This window comes from Anas platyrhynchos, chromosome 20, assembly GCF_047663525.1.
Source record: "Anas platyrhynchos isolate ZD024472 breed Pekin duck chromosome 20, IASCAAS_PekinDuck_T2T, whole genome shotgun sequence".
Lineage (NCBI taxonomy): Eukaryota > Metazoa > Chordata > Aves > Anseriformes > Anatidae > Anas > Anas platyrhynchos.
The window spans coordinates 9,054,358-9,067,396 of NC_092606.1; the positions used below are offsets into that span (position 1 = coordinate 9,054,358).

At 44.2% G+C, this 13,039-nt stretch overlaps 1 long non-coding RNA gene across 4 annotated transcripts in view; it reads left to right on the plus strand.

Moving 5' to 3' along the window:
- The window catches only part of LOC106016501 (uncharacterized), a 331,834-nt gene that overhangs the window by 90,135 nt on the left and 228,660 nt on the right, over positions 1-13,039 (plus strand). For all 4 annotated transcript variants that reach the window (XR_011804222.1, XR_011804223.1, XR_011804224.1 and 1 more), the window contains exons 28-30: positions 859-1,008; positions 6,305-6,507; positions 8,131-8,237. This is a non-coding gene — a long non-coding RNA (uncharacterized lncRNA). The remainder of the gene's footprint in view (positions 1-858; positions 1,009-6,304; positions 6,508-8,130; positions 8,238-13,039) is intronic.

A 13,039-nucleotide genomic window follows, 5' to 3' on the forward strand; every position in this document is an offset into this window, starting at 1 on the left:
AGTTCAATGGTGTGGGGAAAAGGAATGGTGGCGAGGGCTCAAAACACTTTGCTGCCAGCCCGTGCTTCCTGCGGGTTTCGCTGATGGCATCAGGTCACGCAAGAGCCTGAGTGTGATGCAGCGACGTGCAGAGGCCAGCCTCGCTCGGGCAGGACAAGGGCTGCACGTTCTCCCTTCTGGCAGCGATTCGATCCTCGGGTGTGTGGCCACCCTGTGCTCTCCTTCTCACCTCAGCAGCAATCCTAACAGTTTGCCTTCAGCAGGGAGAGGGTGGAGGAAAGCTGCTGGGAGCATTTGGCTCTGTGCAAGGAAGATTAACGGCAGGAGTGAGGGTCTGCACCAGAGAGCCTGCTGTCAGCGTGTGCTGTCGGCAAAGCTGGCCTGATTCATGCCATATTTCATGTGCTTCGCCTGCCCTGGTGGCTCAAAGGAGATGAAGGGGACATTCTGAAAATGGGTCCAGCTGCCTCGTTACCCGCCAACACCAGAGTCGCTGAGGCTGCCTGGGCCATCCATCATACTCCGGCTCCCTCCTGGCTGCCAGCTTTCAGGTTATTCCAGGAGAGGGCAACTCATTCGGGTGGATGTCGGAAGAATTCACACAAGGTGAATTCAGGTGTGGGGGATGCACAGCTCAGAGGCGTTTCAGTCTCTTTATAGCATGCTTGCTACTGGTTTCGTGCTCCCATCTCAGGAAAAGACAGATAAAGTTCTAGGATTTGGAAGTCACCAAATTCACAAAATTTCGTGACAATTCTGATTCTCTTCTTTAGCTAAATTGCTACCTAGGCACAGTCAGACTTCAATGCCTTAAAATTAACCATATTCCTTCCTTCTTCTACCGGCCTGATCTACTAGACCAGCTCAAACAAGCCAGCCCAAGATGTACAGCATGAGCATGTGTTGGTACGCCTTGTCACAAGTTGAGCCCTTTCGGTGGACACGTTGGCTCTGAGGTGGTTGGGCCACACACTACAGACTTCCTGCACTCTGCAAGCGCAATGCAAGGTAAAAATCATTCTGAATTCTTGTTTTTCTTTCTTTCTGTAATGATTTTTTTCTGGGGATGAAAATAGTCACTGTGAAGGGGCCCTGCTCTCCCACTGTCAGCTGTCAGAATATTGGTGGCTTTGTGCCCCACCCATGTGCAGCAGTGCCTTTACCAGGGCTGTAGGTCATGAAACTTGCCTGTACTCGTGCTCAGAACACTTGTCATGCTTGTAAAGCACAAATGTTTGTGCAAACTGGTCAAAGTAAACCAGCTAAGAGGTGCTTCCCAACAAATCTTTTGCGACTGCATCATTTTAATTTTGTTTAGGTCCTTATAAAGTACAAAACAATTTCAGAATTAAGAGTATCTTACGAACGGAGAGCAGCCCTTTAACCCCACTGAAACCCACGTTAAAGTATGGTCAGGCACAAGGCAGCCCAGTAGGACTGGTCCCAGTACAGCTGTCTCTGAACCACAAAGCATTTGATACAGACACTGGACCTACATTTTGCCAGTCTGAATAGGGCCTCAGCTCAGTATATTACCTGCAGTGTGTAAAATCAAGCAAATAAAGCCAACACTTATCAGTAGTACTGGAAATAACTATTTTTAAAAGGTTTTGTATTGTATCACATTACCCACCAGATTTTTGGTTACTTGTAGGCCAGAATCTCTTCTTTAGACTCATACCCAGTGCTTTAATAGTTTTGCTGCCTCATCTTCTTAAAGACCCTAAAGCCTTTGTGATCAATATCCACTTATTGTTTATGAGAAAAGAAGTAGGATAATAAAAATATGTTCATACTAACTATGAGGATGAAGGTAAGATAAAGGAGGAGTATCTCTACAGATTAAAATAGTTTTGAAGATAAGGAATGCCCGTGTATTCTGGGGGAAAATAATAAGATTCTAGAGATAAAGTAAACCATAACAATCTTTATGATAATGGGAGAAGAGCACATTAAGAATTTTATTAGCAAGAACTACAAAAATTAGCTTTCCCCATTTTCATTTTAGAACCAGTGAACATTTTGTTTCCATAATAAAAACAGCAATGAAAAGAAAATTGGACACAGGGCATTACACTTCTTCCTCTGCAGGCGAAGATGAAATTTTCCTCTCTTGGAGGACTAATATGGACAATCCAGGCTTTAGCTCTGGGGGCCATGGTGGATATCACAAATGTGCCATCTAACGCACTGCTCCCGCCACTTCAGAGCTCTCTCTGCTTTTGCTGAGTGTGACTTCAGGAGATTCACAACTTCTCAGCTGTTCACACCAGGAACAGGAATTGTGAGTATACTGATAGACGAGAGGCAGAGTTTTCCCTTACACCTTTCTGCATGTTGGCTGCAAATGAACCCAGAGCAAGGGCCAGTATCCACACGATGCTGCAGTGCAGGACCTCACCAGATGCTGATACTGCCTGGCCTGAGCACCGTATGAAGCACTGTGTAATAGCGGAGGTATGGTGCAGAGCTTAGAAAGAGAAGTATCTGCACCATTCTGAAACTGCAACTAGAAGCTTTTTGTGTCCTCCCCCTGACTGGTTTAGTATTCAGATAAGGCACTTTGGGATTGCAGAGAACCTACTAGTGATAGAAAGACTACCTAGATGGAGCTCAAGGGAGTAGAAACTTACTACAGACAGAGCCACTTTGAGATCTGCGGGGAGCAGAAATCAGCTGGGAACAGCTTTATGTGACTGTTGGATAAGCTCCTGAAGCAGTCTGAAGAACCTGCTTAGCTGCCTGAATAACAGGTCCAGCCTACACAGCCAGCACCTTCAGCACCTGAGGTTGTGACTCAGGTACTAGAGCCATTTTGTTGCTATCTGGCAGGCAAGTGTACAGTGTCTGGTGCTTCTTCAGTCAGCAGATCCTTAGAGAGAATTCAGAGACTTGGTACCAACATTAACTTGACTTCATACTCCAGAGATTTTGCAATATGACAGCCACTAAACTGCTAGGGTGCAGCTCTGACGTGCTTCAGGCTTGGAGGAAAGCTGTTGTTTCCACACCTTTAGCTTTTCTAAAGCACTTTTCACCAGTGCACCACAGCCACATCATCCTTTCTTAGCACTGTTCATAGAAATATGGGACTCCAAGTTCATGCAATGGCTCACTGCGAAAGCCCAATTTGGGTTCAGATTGGCTACTGAAGCCTCGCTCTGTAGGATCTTTACTCTCATCTCAATAAAATGTGCATAGCAGCTCAAGAACAAAATACAACCCCATCTTGTAATGATCGTTATGCTGTATTTTGAAGCCCATTTATCACTTCTCAGGAGCCATTTCTGATATCATAACTTTGCACGCTCACTAACTGTAAAAAAATTGCTGGTTCCAACATCCAGTCCTGAAGGAGAAGATTGTGTTCAGTGATTGCTCCAATTGCATTGCCAATGAGTCGAAACACTTTTTTGCTAGGACCATTAAGCAGACTAGGGGAACATTCATGTATGTTTAATGCTCAGGAAATCAGTACAATTGAATTCCAAGGATCAGAGAGAAAACAAGTAAAATTAGAAAAGTTGATGGAATGAGGAGAAGAAAATGTGCTCACATTGCTAGAGAACCTCAGCTTGAAGAAGCTGGCTTGGGACTTTTTGAGACTTTTTGCTGTAGGAATCTTATCCTGGATCAGTTTGTCCACTCAATTACCTTTGTATAAGCTCTAGCCCTAGAACAGGAGAGTGAATGTCAGATCCATTACAACTCCTGCAAAGACAAAGCAACCAATCCATCACGTTTAAGGCTCCGTGTTAACTCCGATCTCCGATTCACAGCACTGAAGAGTTACCTGATCAACATCTTCTCACCACAAAGGCTCAGGTGGTGTCCAGGTTCAGACAGAGTTTAGATTATTAGTTTTGAGATGCTACTTGGTGGTGTTGAAAATACTGAGTCAGTACTGGACTGACTGAACTCAGCTGATAAAGACTGGCTTAATGTTTAAAGGTGGCACTGAATTCTGCGTGTTCCTGCCGTGAGAACTGGGACAGGCTGATTGACTCCCAGGCCCTCGCAGGCCCATCCTGCCAGTACCCCTTCCTTTCATTGCTCTCCTCTCTTTCCAGGCATGGGGGAAGACCTAACATCCATTTTTCTGCTAGCAGCAGCTGTGGCAGGGCAGAGCGGGGAGGGATGTCCTCTCAAGTATTGCTGCCAACATCTCATGCTGCTTCAGCACTGATTTTTTTTTCAGGCCGCCCTATGAGGTCTGTGAGAAGCAGCACATATTTGCCCCACTGCTGTGCCTCCAAACCCAACCCACAGCACTGAATGCCATCTGATGGTAACCGGGAACAGTTGTATCCCCTCTTCTCTTTTTGGAGTCTTCTCCGTTTTAAAGAAGTGACAGGACTGGCATAGACAGCTCTTATCCCTTTGAACCATTAAACTGCTATGGATCTAGTTTATTGCCCTTGATTATGAGTCCTCTCTCTTCACTGAGCTGTAAATAAAAGCTTTTGACTTTAAACACAGCTCAGATATGTCATGATTGAAAACAGCCTGCTGCTCTCTCAACATGTTTATCTAATGTCTGCAGGAGTAAGAACAGGGAGCAGGAGAGCAGATGGTGCAGCTATCTCAGTGCAGAGAGTACAGTCTATGTATGCAATATGTAGACATCCAGTATTTCCTAATGCAACACTATAATTATTGTGGAGAGGGGATTTTATTTTTAAACTGCAGCTTAAATGAAATGATCTCTTCAGACCACACAGGCTCAAGTACAGCTGGAATGATAACAAGCCTTTTCTCAAGGCAGGAGGGAGAATCCCAAATACAGAGGCTAAGGTGAGCAGGAACATAGGACAAGGAAGTAGAGCAATAAACTACTGAACAGATAAGGGATTTCCAGGGAAAATAATAAGGGACAGAAGGGTCCCCCCTGGAAACTTTCCGCCTTCACCTTAGACATATTGGAGGGGTAGGAGAGGGCTGGTGTGTCTTGGGAAGAATATCAGGGAAACTGCAAAACTGATAACGGAAATAAGAAGTAGGTTCTTTCCAGAGGGAAGGGCACTGGTGCAAGTCAATGTCAGAATTTATTCTGATCAGATGGTGAACAACTAGTAACCACTTATTCTTCCATCATCCAAATGACAGCCTCTTTCCCCTTGCATCATATGCATTATTGAGAAAGAACAGAATTACAAAGACCTAATTAATCCTTTCAATTAAGTTACCATTTTCATTACTTAATTCTAAGTAAAGTGCTGTATTTTGGATTGGTTCAATAAATAGCCCGTGTCACTTATCTCCCTCCTTCTCATACACAATCTTTGAAAAGCAAAACAGAGCATGCTGAACTTGGCTTAATGAAAAGGCTTCCTTCAGAAGTTATCTCAGTAAGGCAATAGCACAAGGAGGCATATATCCCTTTGAAACAGGACTGGGGATTATTAGTTATTTGTACAGAAGGGATGAGATGGGTAATAAGGGAGAAATAAGGTTTGGGTAATTTTTCAGTCCTCTGAGTTTAAAGCAGAGAGTCAAGGTGCTGGTGGGTGAAGGCTCGAGTGTGCACGGTGCTGTGCAGGGCAATATAAAAAGCCCTAAATGGCTCAGCCCAGAAAGCCGTCCTTTGTACTCGGGCCTGTGGGCAGACAATGCTCCACAGCACCCCAGGTGTAGCAATCCACCAAAGTGAATTGAGAGCTAGGGCCTGCATTTGGGCAAGAACTGACCAAAATAGCAGCTGCGTAATGGAATTTAAGAACTGCTGCACAACAAAGGAATTGCAGTGATGCCCTCCGACAGTCATTCCTGCCAGGCAATCTGAAAGCATTTTCCTTCTTCAGTGATCTGAAGCTTCTGAAATGATTATATACTTGCTATTTCCCCCTCCTTCCTGAGATAACGGCAACAGAATACTTAGTGATACCGGTACCATTGCTAATTTTGCATGGTCGTCCGTAATTTACTTTACCCGTGTTCTCATTTTCCCCATTTGTAAAGTACAGCTTGTACCTACATCATAAGAGCTTTAAAAGGAAAAAGGGATTTATATTAAGCACGATTCTAATCTCTTTTGTAGCGTATATAAATAACTTATGCACTGAAAATCCAGCCCTGTATTCTGGCATATTGAGATTAATAGATCTTTTTTTTTTTAATTAAAAAAAAAATAAAAAAAAATTACAGAACACTGGGAAATAAGTGGCTGGCTAAAGCATTGTCTAGCAGAAAATATTTGTAAGTGCAAAGTGACCTTATAGTCACAGGCTGTGTGTAACAACAGAGATCTGTTGAAAAACAATCCTAAGGAGGTGCCAAGATTTTATTATTCTTTTATTCCTTACAGGTTCTTGTAATGTTGGAAAGCCAGAGCCCTGAGAACTGGGTGCAGAACAGGAGCTCCCTGCTGGTGCTTGCCAGCAGACCGGGAGGAAAACAGCCCCATGATAGCAGCCCAGTAGGGAAGAGAGTGCAAGTGAGAAAGGGCGCTTGGTTGGACCACTCGGGTCTCATCTGCATGAAAGAAGCTGTGATATTTTTATTAAAATGGTATGTTCTCAGCAACTTTAAAGTAGCATCAAACTGGTGCTAGGGAGTGCCTGGACAGGAGAACCAAGTTAACATTTTCTGGGTAGTGTGGCCATTCTGTCAGATTAATTGCAGGCATCCTGTGAGAGACCCATAAAAGAATAGTTTATTCTGGTTATAAGGACTTATGAAGGAGTTTTTATGCTGCTGCTACCATTCCAACAGATCTGCATCATGAAGCTGCAAGAAATATCCTCTCAATGCAAGTTTGATGCTATCATAGCTTCTGCAGCAATACTACAACCCACAGCAAGCTGGAGCTGAGGATGATGGTAACTGCAGGAGCTTCCTATCCACCACAAAGCTGTGGGCTCCCTTCACTGCATTACATTCTTTAATCCCTGTGTGCAATGTTTATGTTTGAGAGTGAGGAAGTGTTACTTGTTCCTGAATGTCCTGAAAATTGAATTGAAGTTCCCAGGATAACGAGTGTAAACTTGAGCCATTAAATCCCATGGCCTGATCTCCTGAAGAAACCAGGCCTTTGTGACCACATTGTCAGTCTACCTCCAAAAAAACAACCAACCAAAACAACCCCTCATAAACTTAAAAGCCTGCTGGCCCATTTTAACAAAAAATTACATAGGATAAATACATTCCTATAATTATTTTTTTTTGTGCCAGTTAGTATCAACCTAATGTAGAGACCCAAATGAGGGTCACCTTGTCACCTCTGCCAGCAACAAGGCAAGTGGGCCTTGGTCGTTGTGTTTGGCTTGGAAGTTACTGTCTGGCCTGTCTTGCTCAGTGTGGCTCTCACAAAGGACATGTAAGGAGGCTGTGGTTACTCCAGGTAGGAAAAAAGGCTACAAAGGAACAGAAGGGTCAACTTCATAGGATGTTCAACTCCATTAGCTCTGTTGTTCACAGAACAACTTTGTGTTTGTAGCTTAGACCACTAAAAACCAAAGCTTTCCTTTCTAGTGCCAGAGCAAACGGTTGAAGCAGTTGGAAATTTCTGAAAATATTAATGGTGGTAGTAGTAAAAGTTCACTCTGATTGGTTCTTGTTCTAATGAATTCTGAGTATAAAAGTATATTTTAATCATGGAGTATTTTTAAAGTAGTTCATAGTGTTGTGTTTTTATTATTATTATTTAATACAATGATTCCTCTTCTCTAAATTACTGAATTATTCAGGAAAAAATATCCATTCAGTACTTCCTCCACTGACTCGAGCAAGTCAGGGCTGAAGTACCATGTTTTAGAATGGGACTCAAGCTATTTATTTAAAAGCCTTTGTACATAGTCAGCTGGAAAACTATGTCCAGCAATGACAAGTAGACTGTTCTACGGTCAGAATTCCTCACAACACCAAAGGAAGAAGTCCAAGTCATCTGAGTGACCTCAGTCACCCCAATTAACAGCAAAGCACTACTCAAAGTCCATAGGCTCGACTGAGCTTCAACACTGTGTTCAAAGAAATACTGAAGAGTCCAGATGTCTCAAATTTTCTATGCATTTATAAAAATAAAATGACCTTTTTCTGACTTTTTACAGCAAAAATAGAAATTAATCTGAAGTGTTTTGTGGGATTTTGCTGTCCTTGACTCAAAGAGATGCATGGTTTCCCTTCATGTCACAGAAAAGTAAAGCTGCTCAGGGAGGAGGCCGGTGGTCCATGCAGTCCGTGCCGTCAGACGATTGGCATCTGAACCTGTTGGCTGGCTTTTCGTTTTGGCCACTTCCATGGTGAGTGGTAGATGGGGCACAGCTGTGAGCTCTGAAAGTAGTTCTCTGTGTATTATTGCTACAGTAAACAAGTGGTTTCATTTCTTGGGCTGAAGAGAAGAAAAAAGTAATCTATACAAGGTGATGGATGATTGCACTCACCATTTGTAACGTTTTAATAAAATTGTGGGAGAGTTTTTCCTCCCTACCGCGTTCCCAAAATCAGGTAATTTTTTAAAACCTCTTTCATAGTCACGGATGTGACATCCTTCTTTTTAAGGTTAGAGATATTCCTATTTTAACAAGTACATAAAAGGCACAGAGGTTTTTCCTGTAGCCCTTTCAGATGGCACGGTTGATCGGTCATTCACACAACTACAGACTGCTCCAAAGCCCCACGTTGCTTTAAGATCCCCCCCTCCAAGCGGGGCACTGTCTCCTCTCCTCAAGGGCCAGGCAGCCAGGCTCAGGAGGGTTTTGACAGCTTCAGGAAGGCTCAGGAAGGAGGCGAGCACCCTTCGTCCATAGCTGGCTGCTTCCCCTCGGTGCCACAGCAGGTGCCACCTGTAATGGCGGCGCAGCCGTGAGGAGAGGCAGCCCCTGGGCGGGAAGGCCTGGGCAGCAGCGGCTGTGTGGTGTTGTGCACAGGTGAGTGGGTCTTCCCTCAGATATGGCTTCTAAATACATGTGGGGGGCATGTGTGAGGTGAAATGAAGGGATTTGGGGAGCTTCAGAACGCTGTGGGGTTTGCAGGTGTATGATGGAGCTTGTGCTGGCTTTGCTAGGATGGTGGATGAGCTGGTTTGTGTGTGACAGAAAACAAGGTACGGGGCAGTGGAAGGGAACTTAAAAACCCTATGTTTAAACACACAAAACAAACCTCATGGAACCTCAGATTTAAAAGTACCATAATATAAAACACAAAGAACTGCAGTTGGTTGGTTGGGGTGGGGGGGAATATATTTAACTGCTGGCTTCATCTGAGTTGGGGCTGGAGGCAGCCTGGGCCCCAGAGCAGCTGTGTGGAGGTGCCTCTGAACAGGGATACGTGAGGTTTTTCTCGATGTGTGCAGCACTTAGTTCTAATTCTCCTCTGATAAGATGCATTTTCATTGCATGTTAGTCATAATTAGGTTCAAACGTAGCTCTGAAAGCAAAAGCGCTGGGCAGCTCCCAGGCAGCTCGGGGACGGTGAGCCCTTGTCAGTCCCGGTGGTGCAGGTGTGCTCCTCCAGCGTCACCAGGTGGAGGAGGATCTGACTGAGGAGAAAAACACTGACTAGACAGTGCTGAGATACCTCCTTGAGAAAAGACAGCGATTCTAATTATGTGAAACAACCTTCTCAAACTTCCTGGTAAGGATAAGAGAATAAATTAGGCAGTTGGTATGTGAAGGGGTTCGGGAGAAAGGAGCTTTACAAATTCTGTAACACCGCTGACTAAGTGCTGATTTACAGTAATTCCTTTCATTTCTTTTCTAATTAAACATCTCCTGAAGGATCAGGCCTGTCAATGTGATCTGAGGCCTATAGCCTGAAGTGTGAAGTGAGGCAAATTGCATGACTTACTTGCAATGATAGAGTCATTTTGGAAGGAGATTGAAAATCAATACTTGTCATCCCTGCGCAGTGCTCTTTATTCAGAGGGGCAATTTGTAAGTGTAATCTGTATGAGTGTAGTGGGAGCATACAAAGTTACAGTACTAGTCATGCAGAGTGAAATGACAGAATATAAAATATAGGCTTATTGCCATTTTTATTCATATTAATGTCAAGGAAGCTTATTCATAAGTGCAACATTTTAATTCAGTGCTATGCAGCCAGGCCACTCGCTGCAGTTTTTGGCTTAGGCTGCAGTCACCATTAAGGGTACCAGTGGCTGACATAATTTGTCCACTGACGATGTTGGGCATTATCTGTTTGCATCTGCTTTCAGCTGTGGCAAGGCAAACAAAGGCTAAAAAAAGAAATGGATCAACCCCATGTATGCTGAGAAAACAGCAAATAAGCTCGTGGTGATCATGGGGCTTAGTCAAATTCGAAGAGGATGGCAGCATTAGAGTGCAGATGCAATCACAGAGGACAAGAGGCACTCAAGAGCTTGTGCTTTTCTCAAATGAGAGTGCTCAAGAGTAGAAGACTGACAGCTCTGACTTACTCCAAGCATAATGAAGTCAGGTGCCTTGTTAGCTTCCCCTTGTAACTCTGGCAGTTCACTGTAAACTGTACTGGTAACTGCAAAAAGTTCTCAAGTTTTTCCTGAAATGCATTTGCTGGTTATGATGATTATTGGGACAAATTAGGATGAATTAGAGAGAGACAAATGGGCTGTGGTAGCACTGTTGGGCTCTTTTTGCCTATTCGCTGAAACAGAGCTAGAGAAGTGAGCTGTAATTGTAGTCAGCACTGCTACCACTGTGCTGGTGTAAGGACTTGATCATGCTGGAAGAAACTGTGACATCATAAAATACAGTATGACATCTCTCTCTGGAAAAGGAGTTTAAAAAGAATGACACACAGTTATTCAGAAAAAAAAAGCTCCGTTGTTATTTAGAAAGCACTGCTCTCCTAACAGCACTAATCCCTTCCCAAGATAAAGAGATTATAAAACCAGCTTAATTCCTTCCTGTGGAAGGCCTGTGCCCAAGAATTATCCTGAGGAGACTGTGGGTTTCGTATGGGTATGTTTTACTTCTCATCTGGCTCAGAGGGAATTTCAAGTAGCTGTATTTGAATTTTTTCCTGATTGTGGGGACGGTTCCTTTGCACCCTCCCCTAGCCCAAAAGGTAGAGTAGCCAAACCAAAACCAAATGCATTTCCTACAATGCCTGGCTCACATTGTAATTGTTTTTAAACAATAAAAAGATTTCATTGAGACAGTCTGGTCCTGAGGCATCCAAGTCTATTTTCTATTACTTTGGGAAAACAAAATTAGTGAGAATTATGAAAAAAAAAAAAAAAAAGACTTACTAAATTGGGAAGGGAAGGCTAATTTCAAGCATCTTTTTCCCATTTAAAGAATACTTTGGGAACCAGACCTGTTGACAAAAGCAGGTGTTTAGAGACATGAATTGCCAAAGCAGATCTAAAGCGCTGCCCCACAAGGCTCCCAGACCTCGTCCACGTGGGTGGGAGGAGCAGGAGAGCTCAGTGACATGCTTCTTGCTGCTGCTGCATCCCCTCCCAGCCCACCCGAAAGCAATTGGCATGTTGCGTTTCCTGCAGATGGACCACAAATGGCACATGTACTGCTGATGCGCTCTGGCACTTGGGGAATGAGATTGCATTTGCCAGTTAGCTCGCCAGCAGCCAGATTTAATTTGGAAAAGAATGGTCCACAGTTGTTGCAGAAATAGCAAAGAGCAGATTTTTAATCATCCTCCGTTCCTCCCTGTTCAGTCTCATCCCCTAATTGGTAAATGAGAGGCCCAATCAGCTCAAATCAGGGGAAAAATGTGTCAGAAGCAGCCACTGAGACAGAAAACAGAGGTACCCACTCCTTGATATCATGATCTTGCAGCTGTTTACAAGTCAGATTTAGCTAATCAGAGGGTCCCAGGGAGAGATTAGTCTCTCTTTCTAGATTCTGTGTGTAAATTGTGGTAGAAAAGAGCTTTTTTCCACTTGCTGCCCTGATTATTTTTGCATGCTGTTGACTGTTTGCAGTTTTATCCACCAGAAGGGACATATAATGTCATTTTATGTTTGTAGATAAGCATAGCTAGACTGATCAGAAATTAAAATATTTTTAACTGGGTGTAGTAAAGAAGTAAATTTCCTATTTTCTGTGTTTATTAGTCATGGTGCTTTTCCTCTCCCTGTATTTCCTCACTGGTGGTGTACTTCCCTTCAGTCTGAATTAATTCCTGAAGCCATGAGCCTTAATTGCAGGAAGAGTGGCTCCGCCTCGAGACCTTCAGATGCTCGAGCAGGGCTTGTGTTCAGCTGACAGCAGCTCAGCAGTTGGCCTTTTGAGATACTCCAGTTGAGGAAACTTGAAATGCATCTCGCTAAGGGATGTCTGCCTTGGTTTGTGGGTGAGTGCTCTCAAGGAGAATGGATGGTGCCGTCACACTGTCGGGACAGGACATGCCCCTCTGGGAGGGAGGGATGGCAGAACCAAGCCCTGAGCATGGAACAGCATTTTCACATTCTGGAGCATTGGCCCCAGACAGGTTTAGACCCATTTCTTGTACACTGCTCTTACAAAGCTCTTGGCTTCCACTCCACAACTGAGCTCCAAACGTGCTGCATGTGTTGGGCCATGTGCCCTGCCGCCGTAACGCCTCGTCTGCGCTGCGCTGCGCTCTGCATCTCGGCTGTGCGGGCTCCTCTCCCGTGGCCCTGAGCAGCCGACTGGCAATTCCTGTTGCTACAGGATTATCTGCGGGACTGGGTAGCTGGAAAATGATGTGTTAGACCTGTAATCTCAGCTGGCCCGGGGATTTTTATTTACGGTTATTGTTGTCTGCACTTAGTGTTATGTTATCTGCTGGTTACAAATGTGCATTTTACAGGCTTCTGTGTGTTTCTCGTGTTCCTTTGTGCTGCTTAAGTGGGTTCTTGTTGGCTTTAGTCTGTCAGGCTCTCTGGAGCTTTAGCATGGGATTTGCCGGAGTACAAAGGAATCCCAAAGGCTTCTGAGCATATCAAATGTGGTCCTGGGAGTCCGGCAACCTGGGCCTGCAGCGCTCTGCGCAGTCTCCTGCTTCCTCTTGGGAAATGACGGATTTATAAAAAGCATCAGCGAGTATTTCATAATGGAAAGTTGATTCAGCTGCAGACTAAATCTCATTGACTCCAGCCAGGCCAGGTTTGAGCCTT